Source organism: Sturnus vulgaris, chromosome 21 (genome assembly GCF_052056855.1).
Source record: "Sturnus vulgaris isolate bStuVul1 chromosome 21, bStuVul1.hap1, whole genome shotgun sequence".
In the NCBI taxonomy this organism is placed as follows: domain Eukaryota; kingdom Metazoa; phylum Chordata; class Aves; order Passeriformes; family Sturnidae; genus Sturnus; species Sturnus vulgaris.
The window spans coordinates 6918912-6933298 of NC_142263.1; the positions used below are offsets into that span (position 1 = coordinate 6918912).

The 14387-nt window shown below is 42.6% G+C and overlaps 1 protein-coding gene; it reads right to left on the reverse strand.

Moving 5' to 3' along the window:
* The window catches only part of COL26A1 (collagen type XXVI alpha 1 chain), a 195380-nt gene that overhangs the window by 167814 nt on the left and 13179 nt on the right, over nucleotides 1-14387 (reverse strand).

Genomic DNA, 14387 nt, shown 5'->3' on the forward strand with positions numbered 1-14387 from the left:
TGCTGCAGCTGAAAAATGCTCCCTACAAGACACTGGGAAAATCCAGTATCTTGTATCTGGCATTTGCCCCCAGCCACAGGTGAGCAGCTACCCCTTCCCCCACGGTGCCCACCTCCAGTGCCTGCACACAGAGATAAATAGCCCCTGGCTGGAGCCTGTAACCAGACAAGTTTAGACTGCAAATGAGGCACCAGGTTTTCAAACAGCCGCTGTCATTAATCACTGAAGCAAATCACCCAAGGAGGCAGAGATGCAGTTTACACTGCAGCTCAGCACAGCCTGGCTGCCCCAGAGCTGGGGCAGGCAGTGCATCAGCACTCTCTGAGCCCAAAAGGACCTAAAAGTTCTGTGCCAGCAACACTGGACTTCCAAGCCCACTAGAAACAGACACTTTTTATTTACAGAAAGCTCTCAGTGCCTGAAGCTGGGACTTAACAGGGCCCTCTGTCCCCAGCCCTGGCTCTGAGCACTCTTCCCTTTATACTTCCCTCACCTAGAGCTAGGGGAACATTTTCCCTTCCCTTCTCTCACCCCTAAGAAAGCACACAGCTCCCAGAAATTCGCACTAGGATGTTCAGCCTTTCAGACATGCTGCTCAGAGTCAGTCCTCAGGAAACCTCTGCTCAGCCTGACGGGGCAACAAAAGAAGAGACTTATTCTGTGCTCTTCCCTCTAAACTGGACTACAAACCACTCCAAATTCAGCCTTCACCTAGGAAAGGAGTCAGGAACAGCAAAACACCGAGCAGTTCTCTAAGATCCCCCTTCCCCTCAGTCTGGGTGCTCATCCTCAGCTCTGTGTGCACAGAGTGGGTGCAGCTGGACCTCCACCCCAGCAGTTTGTTGCAGCACCAGACTGAGTGTTGAGGGCAGGGTTCAGCCTTTTGTCCCAATCACACCTCCCTTTCCTGACAGGCTCAGATAGATCATTTATCAACATTTAACAACACTGAACAGCACCAGTGGCTTTCTGACCCATTCTCCTGGCCTGGGTTAGACCCTTCAGAAGCTTTTCATAGCCTTCAGGTCTTAACTTCCCAAAAGCATTTTATTTTCGGCTGCATGGAAAATTTGCTGCTTCAGCCTTCACTGATTTTGCAAGACCCTAGGAGATATTAAACACAGGTGATTAGACAAGACATGATTCTGGCAAATTATTAGAGACATCTGTAGGAAGTAAATGGTCTTCCTATTTCATGAACTGAGAGAGTGGAGACCAGAGGTCAAATGACTTTGCTCAAGACTGCAAAGAGCTAAAGGCAGAGCCAGAAACAGAGCTCAGCTCTCCAGACCCTCATTACTTCTGCCATGTCCCTAATGCACACTTGCTTCTCTTCTGTATGGCTGATTTAAAATGAAAATGAAGAATTGACTTCCAAGCTGTTTCTGGAAAGAGAGAAGAAAGGGTGATATTGTCTACTGTAAGGGGAGAATTAAAGATGACATTTCATTTTAGTCCTTTGGATATGTGTAGTATAATCAAACACAATAGCAGTAATAAATGAATATTTTTTCTCCCCACGGTGCTTACCAGTGCAACATATTCTAAAAATTTCTCAAAACTATGTTGATAAATTGGAAACACAGTGATGGAGGTAACAAAGACAGCCAACAAAAACATAATCCCTTCAATTTATCAGAGAGACTGGCTTTGAGAAGAAAACCCTTGAAATCTGAACAGTCCTATTCTTATAAACCAGACGTAATATATTTAAAATAGAAAGCTACACTTCGTATGCCTGCTAATTAAAGATTTGCCCAGGCAAGCACGGCTAAATAAATTACATTTCACCAATTCAGTTCAAGATGGAAGGGGCAGATGCACACTGGAAAGCCACGATGCAGAGTGGCACTGGGGGAAATAAGTAAAGAGATAAGGGGCAGGTTTTCATTTACCAACCCTGTGAACTCTGCTGTCATAAAGAAGAAATCTTTGGAGGTCTGTCCTCCTGCACTCTGCTCACCTGCTATGCAAATGCCAGCCTTACACTGTCATGTCAGAAGGATAATCCATTGGACATAAATCATGTGGCCACGTGGAGTGTGTTTCAGCTTCCCAGTCCATTGGGCAAACATGAGACTTAAGACATCAGAAACTGTTCTGAGAAAATATCTATAATTTCTATAACCATACACACCCTGCACACAAGCCAACCAAGAAATGAAGTGGTGGAAAATACAGACAATAAAAGGAATAATCGAAGTTTAGTCTGATTTTTGTTCAGTTGAAAGGGGAAAACTGGAATGATACAGCAAAAGAGGGATCTGTGGCACAAAAAGGTAGAAAAGCAGTGTCATATCTGTAAGCAGACTGCAGCTCCACAACCAAAATGCCACCTCAACTCTTCAGCACCACTTAAGAGTATTACAAAAGTCAGTAATTAGCTGAAAAAGAAGAGTCACAATGTTGTTGGAACCATGGCAAACAAATTTTGAAAGGCCAATCCCTCGGATTTTTCAAGTGCTTTTCATGTGGATACTAAGAAGAGACCAAAGGAAAAGCAGCTTTGTTCTGGTTGATAAAACCTTGAGGAGCTTTAGAATTATGAAGTGTCCTTTTGAAGCTAGAATGAAGTCATTGATAAGATCATCTAAACCCAAAAATAATTTAGATAAACCTCTTCTAGCTTCCCAAAACGCCTAGATCATTGCGATATACAAAGCACTCAAGAAACTTTGGAAAATTGAAAGAGATGGATAAGAGGTTAGTAACAGTAAGAGTTCAAGACCTCTATTATAAATTAAATTATAAGATTACCAAGGTTATTGTAACACATCTATTACTGGGGAGTCAAACCAAACCTGAACCAGACTGAAAATTTTATGGGACTGTGGAGGTTTTTATTTTAAGCTAGTAGATAGCTATTGTGTGGACATTTCTTACATTTGACTGGGAATGAATCAATCAAAATTCAAAATGGAATAGAATTGAAAAAAGTCTCACTTGCACAAGCAGTTTAGCATACAGCAAACATGATAGACAGTATTATTGTGTGAAGCATGAGAAATAAGTCAGAAGTCATGAATGGCAAAATTCATTGACCATAGATGAGAACTTTGCCTGAGTGAAGCACTTGTGTGGGTATTATAAAGTAATACAAGGGATAAAATAACTCAGATTGAAGCATAATTCAGCAGATGGAAAATGTGATGACTCAACTGATCAGCAAGACAATGCCTATGTCCGGTGGAATTATACATACTCTGAGCATTATTGTGTCCTGGGAAAAATGATTTATGTCACCTTTGATGTCGGGCACTGATCTGCACAGGCACAGGGAGTTTTGAGGACACACCCTTGATCCATCAGAATCATCAAGAATGCAGCAGAGCAGGGGTGCACACAGGTGTGCTAAAGACAAGGCAGAAATAGCACCAAGGCTATTGCACTGAGATCTGCCAGGGAAGAAACACAACCAGAAAGAGCCAGGAAGGACTGAGAGTTACCTAAGCCTTCTTCCTTCTCCCAGTAAGAAGGCAAGATCTATTACACACACAGATTATTATTGGCACAAATTTTTCTGCTTTGCTCTGAAAGACCTTAAGATAGAAAGTCTCCGTGGTCATCTGAAAACAAATTTCAATGTTTGTGCTCTGTTCTGGTAGTTTTTCTTAGCATCCAACCTCAGTCTGATTTACTATAACTTAAGCTCTTAATGGCTTATTTTTTTCATTATGGATGTAGAAAATTATTCCTCCTCTCATTGAAGAGATTTTTAATTCCTCAACATACTTTAATAAATGTTTTAATAACATTCTTTGTCTTCTAGAAGCAAAACAATGACAGTTTCTTCAGGTCATGTTAGAAAGTTCTGCTTCTTTTTGGTATTTTCCTCTGCATTTTCCAATTGGTCTACATCCATTTTATGGTATCCATGACTTATATTTCTGTGGAATACCACTGCCCTGCTGAGGATTTGCCTTTTTGCCATCTGTACATCATTTTTAATCCATGTTAAGTTTGGGATTCTCTACCTTTTCCACAGGACTGCTAGCATGACATTCCCTCATCTTGTACTTGCTAGTTAAATTTATTCCTGCCAAAGCACAGTGCCCTGCAGTTGTCCTTAATGAGTTTCATCTAATTTTATTCAGATTATATCACCAATTTGTCAAGATCACTTGAAATTTTAATCCTGCCTTCCAGTACTCTTGCATTCAGTTCCAGCTTTGCCTCATCTAGAGATTTAATAAGTATGCTCTCTCTTCCATCGCTGAGGTCACTAAAGAAAACACTGGGAGGTCTGTCCGTGTCTGTATCCCCAAACCATGATCCTGTTCATTAACTGTTCATTAAACATCATTCAGTCACTGAGGGCTGCCTGCTTGCTTGATGCTGTACAGGACATAAACACTGATACTATAAATTCTCCAGACCGCAGAGAATCTTGAACTTCTCCAATAAAACAAAGTACTTTGTAACATGCAGTGGGAGCAGCTACCAGAGACTAGGCTGCAATTTTTACTGGAGTCACTGACTGCAGGATATCCAGATTTGATGGTGTCCCAATGCTTAGCTAATTTGAAAACCTGTCCTGAGTCATGGGCTCTCTGAATCTCATAGAAGGAAGGACTTTTCATGACCAAAGAGTGTCTCTGTTTTGTACTCTGGCCCTTAAATCCTCCTACTTCTCTTAATTTCCTCACGGACACATGTTGCTTGACTTGAGGAACCCAGTCTGAGTGGGTGTCTGAATTCCCCTTCTGTATCATGCAAGTCACATAAGAGAGAGTGGGCTCACTCCCTTCCTCACAAAATACACAAGTAGATGCACACAAAACACATACCTAAGGAATTCTGGAAACAAGCACCCTCATCCCTGCTCCTGCACACCTGAGGCACTGTGGAACAAAGGAGAACAACCAGTGGGGATGCAAGTGGGGAGACCCGTCCAGCCAGCAAATCTGAATGTTCTAGCCATATTTTTACAGTTTTTATTGATTTTTTTTGTTTTTTTTAATCTCCTAGGAACTTTCTCTGTGGGCCATGACAAAGACTAACCACAACAGTCTGCTTTTCTTAGCTGGCTTTCACAGGGCCCCTAGAAGTTGGCTTTGGTCCTTCAAAAATTTGTGGGCTGCAAGCTGAAACTTGCTGCACTTGGTCCCATTGTACATGGACCACCACATCCACAGCAGGATCCTGCCCAGCTAAGAGCTGAAATTGCCTCCAGTATTTTCACCTTAGGTGTCTGCAGTTCAGGTGGTTTAAGAGCAGCCATCTTCCCTGCCTTGTTCCACAAGCTGCTTACCTGTCACCCTCTGTCTTCACAATGCAAACTTTTTGTCAGTCAGTGCCTCCCTGCACCATCCTTGCCCATGGTGATGTACCACACAGGCTGCAGGACCTTCCTTCTCCTCCTTGCTGCAGGTGTTTCCCAGACCTGCTCCAGAATGGCTTCCACTGCCTGGGTGTTACTGGCCAACAGTGACAATGCCACTGTCACTCTCCTATTTTCCTTACAGTTCTATATTCACCTTACCTTGCACATCCAGAATCACAGGATGTGATAACTGACATTACATATTTATTGGAGCACTCCAATGAATCTCTCCCTTCTCTGCTTTCATTCTTTTCCCAAGATCCTATTTTGCAATGTAACTCTTTTTATTTTCATAGACTTTGTCTGTTCCAATGTGATTAATCTCCTTCATTATTTAAAAATAATTTAAAATCACTGCAAGATCTCTTTTTAAACAAGATAATACCAAACCTCTTCAGTCTTGCTTTATAACTCAGAGCTGAAAGGCACAATATTACTGTCATTTTCCTTGCTTTATCCCTTAATCACATCCTCCTTAGGTAGAGTGAGCAGTAATGAAAAGAGCACTCTCAATAAGAACTCACCAGTGGTTTAGGTAATAACAATAACACCTTTTTGATATATATTCTGTTCTTACTGTAATGCAGCCCAACATCCTGTTCAGTTGGTGGGGTCTTTTTTTTTTTTTTTCTACAGCTGTGTGTTAGGCTGGGAGCTCTGGGGATTATTTAAAGAGAATATTTTCCAGATTTATCAATTTACCTTTATGAACATTTTGGTCTCCTCATTCCAAGGGGAGCAATCATCCAAGGAAACTCCAGCACTGTCCAGTTGCACTGTCTTGATTTTTAGCTGGCTCTCTACCCAATCTCCCCTCTTGAACCTGACAGATTCCTCCATGGAAGCAATAAAAAGGCAGCTAAGGTGCTAAATACAAAAGATTGCAGGCATTAAAGGATAAAGTCACTGCAAAGCAACAGGTTCCAAGTATTTCTTGGCTAAGCACATGTGCACTAATGCTAGCTTAGGTGTTCACAGTATACTCCATTGTCAGCAATGGATTCCACACCTAATGGGCTTGGTTTCCAAAATCCATCCCTCTTCCAGGGCCTCGCTTCCATTTTTAAATGACCTAAGCTGAAGCTACTAAATTGTACTTTACAGATATCCAGCTCCACACACAGAACACAAATCTCTTTTACCACAAGAAATGTTCTTCATCTCTCTGTTTTCTCTTCTGCCTAAGGGAGATCAATCTCTCTACAAATGCAAAACCAATCCCCAAATAATCCTCTGGGATTACACTGGCTCACAGCCCCTCATGCCACAGGGTCTCAGGCAGGAAGGATACATGGGCTGTCAGTCTACACCCAGAAACAATCTGGTTGAACTCCCTGAGCTACCAGAGCCATCAGGAAATCTCCCAGTGCCTCCCTTTGTAACACAGGGTTCAGTGCTCTGTTATGTATCATGGCTATTGTAAGGGTAATAGGAATAGAATAAAAATGGCATGGTATAAATAGTAACAACAATGAAAGAAGAGAAATAAAAATAAAATAAGCAAGATGAGATGTAACCTAAAGAGAGATATAAATTGTTCTCTGGCAGAAAGGAAATTATAAAGTCTGCAAGATACTGTGAAATGTTTAAACTGATTGTTGCCCGAAAAAAAGAAATAAAAGCTTTTGACCAGACTAAGGAGATTTTTGGTATGTGATGGAATGGTAGGACAAGACTATCAGCCTTGCTGTGTGCCTGGAAAGAAGTGTTTCCCAATTCAGAGTACTTAACTCTCAAATTGTTGTGAGAAACCCAGTGCAGTGCCCCAATGTAGGGTGGTGCCCTGTTCTGCATTGAAAACAGGTGTTCAGCTGGCTGCATTCTAGTGGAGCACAGGAGATTTGTCCCAAATTTTCTGGCCATGATCTCTAGGTAATATTTGCCCTTGTTTTCAGATATTTCAGTAAAATCAGATAATAATTGCTCATGTACTGAGCCTTCCCTGAATGGAGTGACCATAGATTTACAGCTGAGCTGTAGGGTGGGCAGAGGGGGATCCTGGCCAGTGCACATGGGAGGTGAGGGGACTTTGGTGCTGCAGTTCTGGGGCACTTCTGGGCACAGCCACGGTTTGTTGGGACTGGGACACTCCAGCTGTGGCTGCCACCTACAGAGGTGCAGTTCTTGGCTGGGGACCAGGAGAACAGCAGCCCTGATAACCCAGCCACTCATTTCCCCAGTTTTGAAGCTGTGTTGGGCGAAGAACTACATTAACAAAAAACCTCCACTGTGTTTATTCATTTTAAATGGCTTTGAGGTACAATTTCTTTGAAAGGTCCCATACAATCAATCTCCATTGTTCTGTATATATTTGCAAAAGATAACAGCTTCATTAAAATATGGTGTGCTATTAACTGCAGTAAATATATAGCCTTAAACCTTAAAATGTAATGTAATTAAATAAGAAATATGAACCTAAGGAGGTTAAGTGCAATCAACCACTGACATACACATTTGATTTGAATTAAAAAACACACACAGAGGGAAATAAAGGGCCTCCATACATACTTGGATAACAGGAAATCCCCTGGACATAAAAATAGTGAATTTAAGAATGGAGAATATAAAGGTCTAGTTCAAATTTAAGATTTTATGACTGAAGACTCCATTAAATCTTTGAACACTTACAGTAAAGAGTTTGGAATGCTTCCAATCCAATTCTTTATGTTCTCACAAGTGACAGATTATACTTCTGAACTTCTATGGCAAAAGAAAGAAAGAGTGATTGTATTAATCCATCTAAATCTGCAGCTTGCTAATTAAGATGAAAACTATAACAATCTGTGCTTAGGTGAAGCACAGTATTTTTATAACCCAGCTCAAGACAGTATCACTAGCCAAGCCAAAAAGTAGAAGATTTAAGTTCTTAAATTATTGAAGAACAATAAAATAATGAACCATTTAATGTTAAATGATCAACAATCTGTATTAAATATGAACTCTTTTATAGTGCCCAGTCTACTTTGCTTTTTATATTTCCAAGACATTCCTGGTGGAGTTTAAAATGCAGAGAACAGCACAGTGCTTCAAACCCCACCTGCAGCAGTGGAAGGTTCAGTTGCAGCAGGTCTGCAGTGGCAGCCCCCTTTCAGAGGGCCAGTGTCACACATGGGTTTTTGTAGCCCAAAGATATTAAGGAGGGAATTTCAAATGAGGAGTTTGCAAGTGAGTCAAGAATTAGAAACTAATGCACTGCTTTTACCAGGTTTTAAAGGGAATTGAGGCAAAATTATCAAGAATAAATCTTTTAAAATTTAGGATGTAGAGTTAAGAATTCATCACTGCATCAAGGTACCTAAGCAAAAGAGCAAGGATTTTATTCCTGACTTCTCAAAAAATACTAATTACTGGTATAAATCTGTTGTCACTAGTGGCATATTGCCAAGAGGTAATTGAGCTTTAAATGAAAATGAATGTGAGACATGTGAAAAGACAGCTGATTTGACCCAGGATGTTAGCAGAAACATAATGCCTGGAAGGATCGTGGGGTTAAGGAACTCCCGTGTTTGGCCATAAACTGCAAAGTAACACATAAGTTAATCCAGAGAATGAAACTGAGAGAAAACAAAATCTTCCTGTCAGTAGTCTCTCCTCTCCTACAGGGTACATGGCAGTCCCTCTGAAGACACTACACACTGCTTTGCTTTCTCTCTGTGGAGTCATTGAGGGTCTGGCCTTGAGTGAATAAGCAGATCAGACGTTCAGAAATGCCTTCACTTCCCAGACCAACACGGGTGGCAAACACCACAGCTACCACTGAGAAACAAAGCTGACTTTGAAATTCTGTATTCAAAACAAAAAGCATAAGGGTCTAACAGAAAAGGATCCAAGAGCCCTTGTGAATCACAAATAACAATTACCTTGTGATTGTCTTCTTTCAGTACTCTCAGGTCTGCCACCTCTGACAGCATTTTTACCAAACATTAAGGAAGATTTTTTTGCCCAGCCCAACAAGGCTGCCACATTCCTTCTTCTGAGAGTAAAGGTTGCCCAACACATCCCAGCAAATACTCCTCATTTCTCACCATCAGTCTGTGTTCCTCTTTGCCTTCCCTCACAAACAGGTATTGGGAACAGCAGATTTAGCAGGTCTGACTAATGGTATGTATATATGCATGCTTTAATTCCATGGACATCTCCCCAGCAGCCAAAAAGTCCCATCCTTGTCTCACTTGGCCATGTCCCCACTGATCCTCATTACCTCCCTTCTGTTAGCACCAGGCTTTTATGCAGTTTTGCAGTAAATGGGTTCATGGAGCTGATTATTTTATTTTATTTTTTTATCCCAGAGGCATCAGGCTAGTTTTCAATTTAATCTGTTCCATCTAAACAGGTAATTGGGAGGAAGCTGGATGAAGAACTGGGGATGTGAAGGGAGGCAAATACTATTCTTTGAGTGGTGATACAAGTTAATGTCATATGTAAAAGAGCACATATCCACAGTGTAAATTAGAGTTCAGGGTCTGTCAACAGGCAGTGAAGACTCTCATAAACAGATGCTTCCAGTGGTAATTCAGAATACCTAAACCAGAAGCCTAAAATTAAACAGCATGAATATGACAAACTTATAGTGCCTCAGTACTGTAATTCCCACAGAGCTGAGGTTCTATTTACAAATGCAAATGATCTGGGCTTAAGCAGAAATACTTCTGCTAAATGGTTTTTTTCCATGGAAAAACTGAAACCTTTCCCTGTGAGGGGCAGTGAAGACCCTCTGAAAGGCTCTCCTGCTAACACAATAAACATCTGTGGGTTCTTTCCTCCCTAATGCTGTTTTTCTAGAGGTCCCTCTCTGATGAATTAGCAGTCCCTGTAGACTGTGGCAAACAATCCCACACACCACATTTTAGGAAATGGTACTTCTTGGAACTGATTGGTTTGGTCTGCCTTAACACAGGCAAGTTAACACCACATTATCAAATGGACTGAGGTCACCAACCTCCACTAGATGATCTGCTTGATCCTTTTCAGGCCCCCCCCCAAAAAAAAAAAAAAGAAAAAGAAAATGAAAAAGCTTGGATTCCTTACAGAAATCTGAGTGCTCCAAGCTGGAAGCAGTAGGCTTGGTCACTCACAGCCCACCCACCTACAGATCAAGATGGACTGGAACAACCTCCTCCATAAGCCAGAAAAGTGAAGGGGGTTGGGAGGTGGGAGGAAGAGTTTCATATTTCATCTACCACTTTTAATAGAAAACAGAATGTGGTGGGAGGTTGAAAGGAAAATGGCGAATCCCTGGAGATCCTAAGTGTTGGCCTTGCAAATCAAAGCTGTCAATCACGCCGTGTGCCCTCCGACTCCACTTCTTGAAAGGAAAAAAAAGAAAGTAGGAACAGACTGGCACATTCAGCCACTAGGTGTTACTGTTGCTCCATGGACTTTAGAGTAAGGAAAACATCTCTCAGAGGCATCATCTGCAGCTGGACCTGAGGATTTAAACCACAGAAACGAACTCCTACTTCTGGATTCACGTACTGCTACTCAAAAATCAGAACACTTTGGTGTCTTTTCTTGGGGCGGCCATAGACACAGACTGATGTTCTTTGGGTTTGTTTTCACATCTCTGCTTTGTTTCTCCATCTGTAAAATGGAAATAAAGACCCTCATCTCCCCTGGGAAGGACTTTGAGGCCACAGATCAACAAGAGTTGAAGTCCTTGACAATCTGTTGGCATGAGCAAAGCAATAAGGTTTTGCATGAGATTTTCCTGCTGATTCCAGAATAGGTTTCCTGAGGGAGACTGAACTGAGTGTTACCCCACACACTCGTGACAAAGAGCAGGACTGCACTGCACCCCTGTCAGTGCACCTTAATGTCCTGTTTCCCTTTGGTCTCCTGCCATAGCTCCACCCAAAGATTTTTCCAGAGAACACCACACTTCATCCAAACCATCATTTACTTAATCAACTACACTTTGAGCCCCAGAGACACATCCCTGCCCTGAGCTTTGGGATTACAATACTGATTTTCTCCTTAATTTTTCAATAACAGGCTACAATGCTCAAAAATAGGTGTTCCTTCCTCTCAGTTCCGGTATTCCATGCCTTACCCCCAGGTATAAATAAATGGATGATGCAATGCAGGTCCCTGTCTGTACCCACTGAAGAGCTGTTTCTGCACACACACAATAAATGTCATGCAACACACAGCAACCAGGCAGAGCCTTCCCTTCATGGTGAGCTGTGCCATGTGGTTGTACTTCTAACCCAGGCAGCATTCTCACACACAACTGGAGTGCTCCAGGGCGTGTTTCCCAAAGTTTGGAAACATTGCTACAGTACATTAAACAAAGCACCAATACTGAGCCACAAAAGCTTATGAAAAAATTTTTTTTTAGTTGTTTTCATAGGAAAATTTTTATGTGCCACATTAAACGAAATACAATGCAAACTTAAAATACTGAAAGACTGAATGGTTTGCAAATTCTCTAGTATTATCTGAAAGCTGACTGCCATTACATTTTACTGCTGCTTCCAGTAAAATCAGTGGGTCTCTACCTTGGAGGCAAATATTCTCTGATCTGCAATTCAGGCAAAAATCATCGCTTGCCCTCAGACAGCAATCACTGCATCTCTCACTCGAGTTCTCACTGGCATTTCTGGAGTGAAGAACAGCTTTATTGAAATATTATTGATACCTTGCAGTGGCTTTTGGCTTTTGGAGGAAAGAGGAGGATTTTTACAAGGAAAATCACCTGAAGATGATAATTTTTGCTTGCTACCAAAACATTATGGTGGAAAACCTGCCATCTAACAAATGCAAAACACAAAGACCATTACCAGCATTGTCTGGAAGTAGTTCACTTGCTGCTGGGGTATTCTATCTGCTGCAGTCTGACCAAAAGTTTTAAATCAGTGAAGGACAATGATTCACACACGTGTGCTCTCAGCAAACAGAACACCAGGAGCTAGATTTACCCATATGCCTAAGGCAGATGCTGATAACATCAAATGTACTTGACTTAGATGCCTTTGAAAACAGTCTCCCTAAGTGGCTTGAAAGCTTAATTTCCACTTTCTAAAGTGACTTCAAACCCTAAATCACATGGATAAACCCAAAAATTGCACCCTTAGTCAGCTGTGCTCTCCTTACTCTTCAGTGGTTAATAACACACAAAGACCCTATCTGACACTCCATCTAAAAATTAATCCTAATTGCTTTTTGGGCAGCTGCACAAACAGCCTGTTTTACCCAGTTTCAGTTACCTCTTATGCTTTATTTCCCCTTCTGTGCTGGTGTCCACAATAGGACCCTTTATAGCACATTTCTCTTCATGTGCTAGTGTGAGCTAATACCATTTGCCAGCTGAGGCTGTCCTGGTTCTTCTCTCTGGGCCTTTCTGTCTTTCCTTTGGAAGTTGTGGGTCTGAAATGTGGAAAACAACAAAGCTGAGGAAAGAATTAACTATGAGTTGTCCCAGCTCATTGGGAATTCACACGAATCTTCACAAACAAAAAGCACACATCCAGTCTGCTACAGCTGACTGGAAATTCACAAGTAGTTTGCAGCTACTGCTTTTTCATTGTCTTAGTCCAGTGAACCTGAAAAGAAAGGGTTTTCTGAAGTTTAAATACTGTGTGAACATTGGGATGCCACTGCCACATTGAACCACTAAACTATCCCTACACAAGGAGTGAAGCAACAAATGAGGTCTCCACTGTGATAGAGAAGACTGTACCCCCTCAGTGAGAGCACAGCATTTCTGGTTCACATTTATTAGCAGTACTGGTAATAAACATTTACATTGTGGTAGTGCCTAGAGGTCCTATTTGAAAGTTTGTCTAGAAGTGCTATTGTACCTGGGCACTAAACAGCTCTGAAGCAGCACATCTGTCTGCCAGATGTTTTATTTTCTTAGAAGCTGCCATTTCAAAAACCTCTTGCCTCCCCTAACAAGCCTTAATAGGAATCTTCAAGAGCTTGGCTTCATCATCCTTTCAAGGAGAATCTGCACTTAAAATCACGATGAAACAAGGAAAGAGAGCTCTGCTCGAGCCAGTGAGGGACACCAGAGTGGTGCAGAATGGTGTGAAGACCACATGGACAGAGGGCTCTGGAAGAGGGCACTGACCTCTGTGTGTTTCACCCCTCCAGGGCTGCCTACCAGGGCACTGGGGCCAATGCAGGAGCAGCATTGCATGGATGTGGCCAGCAATGGGGTGCAGCAGTGGCTTGTTGGCCTCTATTCCATCTTTCATCGACTTTGGGACCGTGAAAGGTTGCATAGGAGTCGTGGGCTTTATTTTCTCATGGTTCAAAGATTGGTATGTGTGGGTGGAAAAATGGTCTGAGAGGGACTTTCCACTCTGGTCAGTGCTCAGGGGTCACACAGCTCAGGGAAATCCTGTTCCCTGCTGAAAGCAGCAGCTGGAAGCGCCAGGAGGATGGAGAGATCCTTCCCAAAGCTGCCCTGGGCCACACCAGCACGTACATTGTGAAGGATCCCTTCGCTCTTTGGCTGTAACACCACACTTGCTCCAGCAGGCCGATGAGCAGGGAAGGAGAAAGGAACAGTGAGGGGACAGCGAGGACGAAGCACACAGAATTCACACACAGAATCACCAGGTTGGAAGAGACCTTTAAAAGCATCCAGCCCATGCCCTAACACCTCAACTAAACCATGGCAACGAGTGCCACATCCAATCTTTTTTTAAACACAGCCAGGGATGGTGATTCCACCACCTCCCCAGGCAGACAATTCCAGTGCTTGATCGCTCTTTCAGTAAAAAACTTTTTCCTAACATCCAAATTAAATTTCCCTTGGCGCAGCTTAAGAATGTGTCCTCTCGTTTTGTCTAGCAAGGGCACTGCGGGGACAGAGCAGGGACACAGTGAGGGAACAGCAGGGACGCTGGGGACACGAAGGGGACACAGCACGGACGGAGTGAGGACACAGCGGACGGACACGAGGACGGAGCGGGGACACTGAGAGGACGGAGAGGCGACATGAGGGGGACAGGGCAGTAAAGAGAGTGCGAGAAGAGCGGTAACAGAGGGGGGGACACGAAGCGGACACAACGGGGCCACGGCAGGCGTATAACGGAGCCACAGCAGGCGTAGAGCG